The sequence below is a fragment of the Oncorhynchus masou genome, chromosome 5 (genome assembly GCF_036934945.1).
Source record: "Oncorhynchus masou masou isolate Uvic2021 chromosome 5, UVic_Omas_1.1, whole genome shotgun sequence".
In the NCBI taxonomy this organism is placed as follows: domain Eukaryota; kingdom Metazoa; phylum Chordata; class Actinopteri; order Salmoniformes; family Salmonidae; genus Oncorhynchus; species Oncorhynchus masou.
This window is the reverse complement of record NC_088216.1, coordinates 33,545,779-33,553,161: the sequence shown is the minus strand read 5'-3', so window position 1 is coordinate 33,553,161 and position 7,383 is coordinate 33,545,779. Positions and strand designations below refer to the sequence as shown.

The 7,383-nt window shown below is 47.1% G+C and overlaps 1 long non-coding RNA gene across 1 annotated transcript; it reads right to left on the bottom strand.

Annotated features, from left to right (window-relative positions):
• Positions 1-1,865: 1,865 nt before the first annotated feature.
• Positions 1,866-2,678, bottom strand: LOC135539476 (uncharacterized). The gene is made up of 4 exons (XR_010455622.1): positions 2,625-2,678; positions 2,473-2,534; positions 2,304-2,390; positions 1,866-2,216 (listed from the first exon to the last, which is right to left on the bottom strand). It is a non-coding gene; the product is annotated as an uncharacterized LOC135539476 (long non-coding RNA).
• Positions 2,679-7,383: the final 4,705 nt, after the last annotated feature.

Sequence of the window (7,383 nt, the reverse complement as noted above, 5' to 3'; positions counted from 1 at the left end):
CTGAAGTCACAGTGACTCTACAAGATGGAAAGCACAGAATCCAAGCATATTATACAAAATGATACATACACATTCAACGGTCTGTATATAACACACCCTGCATGTCTGCACACTAAAATAAATGCAGGACAAATCCATACACATCAACTGAACAGACAAATGAATGGATGCAGTAGCCTCCCTGCAGCCTTGTATTACACACAGTATACCGCACAAACATCATAAGAGGCCAAATTCGTCAAAAAACGAATCCAAAAAAACCCAAATTCCTTTGCCACCGCAGGACATATTTAACCAAAATTGAAAGCACACATACTAACAAACAATTCAACACATATTGGTCCCTCAGCAGCCGACCACTGTCGTCATCAGGGAAGATTGCCGGATTGTCCCAGTCCATGGCTGGTGGCACTCTGGGGGCCCTCTCCTTCCTCAGGCAGGCCACATTGTGTAGGACAGCACAAGCCACAGTAATATCACATGCCCTAACAGGGCTGACCCTTAATTTGTGAAGGCAGTGAAAGCGTGCCTTCAGGAGGCCAAAGGTCATTTCAACTCTGGCCCTGGTCCTGGCATGGGCATGGTTGTAGGCCTGCTGTGCTTCCTGGGGGTCTGTGAAAGGTGTCAGAAAAGGCTGGCAGCCATACCCCCCGTCTCCCAGCAACACACCAGAGAATTCACCTGTCAACACAATCTCATCATTACTACCTCATAAACACAGTGATATTCTTGACACAGCCATGATGGTTATAAATAGGGGTTGTGTGGCTTACCTTGTGATAGGCACTGATAGATTTCAGAGGCCCGAAAGATTCTGGAGTCATGGACTGAGCCAGGCCATTTTGCCACAACATTGCTGATCACACAGTCAGCATTGCAGACCATCTGAAATCATAAGATGAGGAATATTACACCAATCAATGCACATCACTGGCAATGCAGAGTGTTCGTCAATGGACAATATCAAAAAGTTATGTTCACCTGAACATTAATGCTGTGAAAGGATTTCCTATTCACAAAATCGGCCTCATGGGCACCTGAGGGGGCTTTTATCCTTATGTGTGTGCAGTCCACTGCACCAATGACATTGGGGAAACCTGTCACACAAAGTAATGAGTATCCTACTATGTGTTAACAGTTGTCCTGTAATTTGTAGATCCTCTTACCTGCAATCCTATAGAACTCCTCTTTGATGTCAGAGTCTTCTGTGGCCAGGGAAGGAGATGAAGACATCTGCTAATGCTTTGATAGCCAGACACACACTCCTTATTGTGCGGCAAATTGTGGCCTTGTTCAGCTGTTCTGCATCCCCCACTGAGTACAGGAAGGCTCCACTAGCAAAAAAGCGCAAGGCCACACAAACCATTTGCTCCACACTCAGTGCATGGCTCCGTGCAGTGCGGTGCTTAATCCTGGGACCCAGTAGTCTGCATAGATACCTGATGCCATCTGCAGAAAACCTGTATCTTTCATATAGATGGTCATCAGGGAAGGCCAGTGGGTCCAACCGGTCGCTGAAGACCCTTTCTCGCCTGAAGGCTCTCCTCAGCACAAGTGCTTCTTCATCCACCACATCTCGCACGAATGGGTATGCCATTGTCAGAGCAGAAAGGAACACACAATTTTGGGCCTTCATATAGGCTAGTGGCCACACCTGGTGCTGGGGGGGTGGGCAAAAGAGGGCGATGCCTTATAACGATGACTTGGTTGTACTGATTGCTGGGAAAATAAAAAAAACCTTAGAAAGATGCCACCGTCCTGTGTGCTCACAATAAGAGCTCATATGTCATGGCTCACTTGACTTTACGAGAATATACCTAATTTTTATTTTGAGCTGTGTCATCTTCTTGGAGCTGGGGGAGGAAAGAAAAATAATGATTAATACATTTGTGTTACAGTTAGCATACAGTGTACATTGAAGGCATATCTCACCTCCCTCTCAAGTTTTTTTATTTCAAGGTCCAGTTTCCTAATTGTCCTCTTTTTTATTTCGGACTCCAGTGCAAGATTTTCCATCTTTTTCTTCTTGTACTGAATGTCTATGTCTGCCAGTTCTATTTGGCGCCGGAGGTGGTTGCCATACAACTTTCTGATAGCTTGTGAGCTCTGTGAACACAATACAATTAGCGCAGCTGGAATTTGGCAGGATGTGGTGTCCTTTTATTAATACGCACTATGTTGCCAGGCTGGTTTTCCCACTGTATAGCATCTGGGTCCTGTAAAATAAATTAGATTTTTTGATTTTGATGAGGACTCCTCACCATTGTAGAGTAAATAGTACTTTCACAGTCTTAACATGATACCTCATGCCTTCTGGAATCCAGAGAGATGGTCTCCTCCTCATCATCGTCTCCATCATGTGCTGTTGCTGCTGCACTGGGGCCTTCACCCTATCACATTTAATCGGAATCATATTGAAGCTAGTAGACAAGACATGCCAGGCCTACAGTATGCCTTTGATGGAGTACTCACTGGATCAGCATTGTCTGGTGCTTGTGCTGGTGGCTCTAACAGGAACACAGTGCTGCCAGACACTGCAAGGCAATAGGTAAACCAAAGTCAGACAGTCCAAATTGATTCAATATGAATGTGGTTGTATCCCATGTAGAGATGGAAGGACATACCTTGAATGAAGCGGGTGGCATCTTGGGAGGAACCTATGCTCGTCTCTTTCCCCCAGGGATCCCCTCTAAGACGGGCCTGCCTTTATTTAGCTCCAAGGCCATGTCCTCTGCTGGGGTAAGGTCAGCCTTTGGTGACCCACCACCCGTGCCTTGTCTGTGGGTATTCTTTTTCACTGCTAAAACAGTACAGACAATGTGTGAGCAGGCACCTTCTGGGTACAATATATGCTTGTGCTTTGTTAAATATTAGTCAGGGACCATACCATTCTGCAGAATGTTCTTGTATTTGATTTTGACCTGCTGCCATGTCCGTTTTGGCCCGTTCATGTTTAATACACACACACACACACACACACACACACACACATAATGGAGTCACACTGCAAAAAATTACTTGGTATTTTTGTCTTGTTTTCAGTAAAAATATCAAAAAATGTATCATAGCTTTATACAGTGTGATGGAGTTACTTTACACAATTTCACTCATATCTGCAGTGCATTTCAATAAAAAATTTAACCGTTTCATAATTACAGTACAACTGCATTTTTGGAGATTATTTGAATTGTAATTGTGATGTTTCAGCGGAGCGGTGAGTGTAATTGTGCACTACTTACGCATTCAGGCGGTCTGCAATACTTTGCCACGCTTTTTCTCTTTGCTTTATCACTGTGGCGGTGTTGCCTTTCTTCTTAATTATATCTTTTACCTCCTCGTATGCCTCCATGAGGATTTGTGCTTCCGACGGGGAAAAGTACGCGGCTCTAGTTGCCATGGTAAATCAGTTAATCTGTGATCTGTGGCGGGGTCTATTTGAGTGAGCCGTGAGCGCGCACCTATCCAGGATTGGTTTCACCTGGCTTAATGAATCCGTGTCTGCTCATCCTGGCTTGGTCTTTGTGCAACCAATTAAGCCTGGACGCACATGTTTTGGCTTCATTGAGCTCAGCTGAGTCATTTATCCCGGATGTCTTAATTCTACTTTTGTGCAACAGGCCCCAGTTCTACAAGTGCAGCAAAAACATTAAACAGAAAATAACTACCCACAACCCATAGTGGGAAAACAGGCTGCCTAAGTATGGTTCTCAGAGACAACGAATGACAGCTGCCTCTGATTGGGGACCTACCAGGCCAAACACCTAGACATATAACACAAAGAACAAAACAGAATGCCCACCCCAACTCATGCCCTGACCAAACTAAAATAGAGACATAAAAAAGGAACTAAGGTCAGGACATGACATAAATAATCAAGTTTCTACAACTTGATTGGAGTCCAGCTATGGTAAATTCAATTGAATGGACATGATTTGGAAAGGTACACCTGTCTACAGTATGTGACTCGGTTCAGGAAACTAGGCGTATGTTACATCAAAACTTCACAGGAGAGGGATTTGAATGTAAAATGCGTTCTGAAACATTTGAACTTTCATGTGCTTTAATAAACAACTTTTATTCCATCTACAGATAAAATAATTAAATCCGAGCCCAGTTTGTTTAACCATGGAAAAGTCAGGAACCTTCCCACTAGCCATGATTGGCTGAGATAATGGATGGGCTAGACATGCTGGGAGATGAGTTTGGATTGGTTTGCCATGTAGCTGCTTCTGTCTAATGGGAGTTGTATTGATAGTCCTTTCTAACATACCATTTTTGAAAGAATGTTAGCCATTGAGAACTACAAATGTTTAGCTACTTTTCTCAACATTAATGCCCTGAATTGAGTTACTATGCAAGGAACCATTTCAGTGTACTGTTTACACCTTGATCCTGTGCATCTGACAAACTTTTATTTGATATAATGTGTGTTTACCACATGGCCATCCCCACCCATAAAGATTTTTATTTTTAGAAAAAATAATTTATTTACAATGAATACCATTCATAGTTCTCATTCATTCTCAATCCATATCATTTCAAACTAACAAAATAAACCACCAAACAAAAACAAACCTCAGGGGAGCATCGTCCCTCCCCGTCATACCAAACCAATACCTCTCCCTATCTCCCCGTCCCTAATCTATCCCCTTATAAATCTACATAACTCCCAGGCCTAATCCCCCCTTCCACCTCTCCCGTGCCGCATGCTGCCCCCACTTCCTCTCCTCCCTCTTCATCCTCCCCCTCAAATCACCCTCCTCACTATCCCTTCCACCCCCCAATCTCTCCCTGTCTTGACTAAATTCTGCCTGGCTTCCCACAGCCCCCGTTTAAAGAGACTCATGAGAAGCCAGAGCAGAAACCTGTCCCTATCCGTTCCCCTCGCTCTCCCTACGCCTCTCTCTAACCTAGCCCACGTCAAAACAAAATCACGCCTAACCACACCTAACACCCGTGCCCTAGCCCACACTACTCTGGCAAAGGCACAGTCCTAAAAGGCATGGCGCCCAGTCTCCTCCCTGCCACAAGCAGATCTTGGACAGGTGGGGGATCGCGCCAAGCTATGCCGGTACATGATGGAACGTACCGGCAAGCACTTGTGGAGGCTCAACCAATTCAGGTCCTTGAGCCTATTGTCCAGGCCCCGCGCCTGCACTCCCTCCCAGACCACTGACGAGATGCCCGCTACGGGTGCCGGACTCCCTGCCTGCCTGACCTCCTCGTACAGGTGCCTGTGGTCTAAACCTACTCGGGCAACTTCAACCTCGGGGTGCGCACGCAGCCACTTGGCCGCATGGCCAAAGTGCCACGGCAGCTGTTCCGCCCGAGGACCCGTGTTAGACCACACCATTACGCTTCTCGACTGATACGAGAAGAAGACCTGCAGGAGGTTCTTCCCCGATGGGACAGAGCATGCGCGCCCTGGCAACCCACTCGTACCTGCCACCCCACATGAACTGAAACAAAAGCCTCACTAGAGTCCTTCTCAGACAAGCCGGCAATGGGTAGATGTACGCCAAATACAAAAGAGATGGCAATACATCCACCTTTAAGACCAGGACCTTACCTATAAAAGACAAAAACCTAGCATTCCACATTGCTAGCTTCCTCTGTACCACTGCGATACCCATGTTCCAGGTCAGCGTCGCTGAGCCAGAGGACTCAAAATGTACCCCAACAATCCTCAGGGTCCCCTCACAGAGAGATAATCCCCCGGGCACATCCGTCCAACCGCGCCATCTTCCGAAAAACTTAACGGAAGACTTTGCATGATTCAGAAACGCCCCTGACGCTCGGGTGAAATCCCCAATGATGGCAAGGGACCTTATCAGGCACGAGTCCTTACATAACAGCAAGGAAGTGTCGTCGGCGTACTGCGACATCTTAACACGCAGCCCACCGCTCCCAGGGATCAACAAGCCCTCCACCCCTGTGTCTGCCCTAATGGCAGCCCCCAGAGGCTCCATGTACAGAACGAAGAGGAGAGCCGAGGGTGGGCATCCCTGCCTGACCCCAGACGAGAGGTCAAAAACGTCACCTAAGTGACTATTTACACTAACTCGGCACCCCGCTCCGACATATAATGTACGGATCCATCCTATGTACTTCTCCCCAAATCCTAATCTACCTAACACCCTGAATAGAAAGGATCTATTCACGCGATCAAAGGCTTTCACCTGATCTAGCGCTGCTACCATTAAAGGCAGCCCTCTATCTTCAACACAGGTGATGGAGTCCCTGATCAACTGTAGGTTCCATCTTATAGAACGGCCCTCTACCCTGCACGTCTGATCCTCGTGGACGACGTAGGGAAGGGCTGTGCGCAACCGGTCTGCTAAAACCTTTGCAAGAATCTTGTAATCTACGCACAGCATGGTCAACGGCCGCCAGTTTAAGGTCAATTGCTTCCCCCTTCTTATAAAGAAGTGACAGCACACCAACAGCCGTTGATCCCCCCCGGGACCCCCGTCTCAAGGATGGCCTTCAAGACTTCGAGGACCACTGGTCCAAGTATACCCCAAAACTTGAGGTAAAACTCAGCCGGCAGCCCATCCATCCCAGGCACCTTCCCTTTTCCCATCCTCCTAAGAGCGCTCTCAACCTCTTCTAGTGAGATCTGGGCCTCCATCACGTCTCTAATGTCCTCCGGCAACCGTCGGGACAAGTGTTCTAAAAACACGTCTCCCTGCTCTACATCTATTTCCCTTTCCTTCAATAAACCTCGGAAATGTTCAGTTGTCACCCTGACCATTTCCTCTGGTTTACTTACTATACTACCATTTTCTTCCCTAACGCCATGCATTACCTTCCTACTCTGCCTGGCCCTAACCGACTTAAAGAACATAGCGGAACAAGTCTCATGTTCTAGAAAGCCATTATGTGCACGCTCCAGGAAAGCTCGAGCCTTCCGCTCCTGCAGCTCCCTGAGCTGCGCCTTTACGGCTGCGGATCTCTTCCAGTCAATCGACCCGCCGAGGTTTCCTGCCTCGTACTCAAGTTCAATTAACCTTTGGATACGATCCACCTCCCTCCTTTCCTCCCTCTTTTTCCTTTTACAATACCCTATTATAAAAGCCCTAATCCTCACCTTAACTAAATCCCACCACTCTAACACCCCCTTGAAAGAAACAAAAAAATGCGTCAACGAAAGCCTGCTCCTCCAGTATATTCCGTTCTAACTTCCAGTACCCCCTACCGAAGAGGCAGACTGGCGACCCCACCTGCAGGAACACCCCGTCGTGATCCGAGAAGAAAACAGGCAACAGCCGCCCAGACAACTGACCCAACGACCTGGATAGAAAAATGTAGTCGAGCCTCCGCGCAACCCCCCTGGAGTTGCGCCATGTAGGACCGGCTATTGTCAGAGTAGTGTGCAGGCCG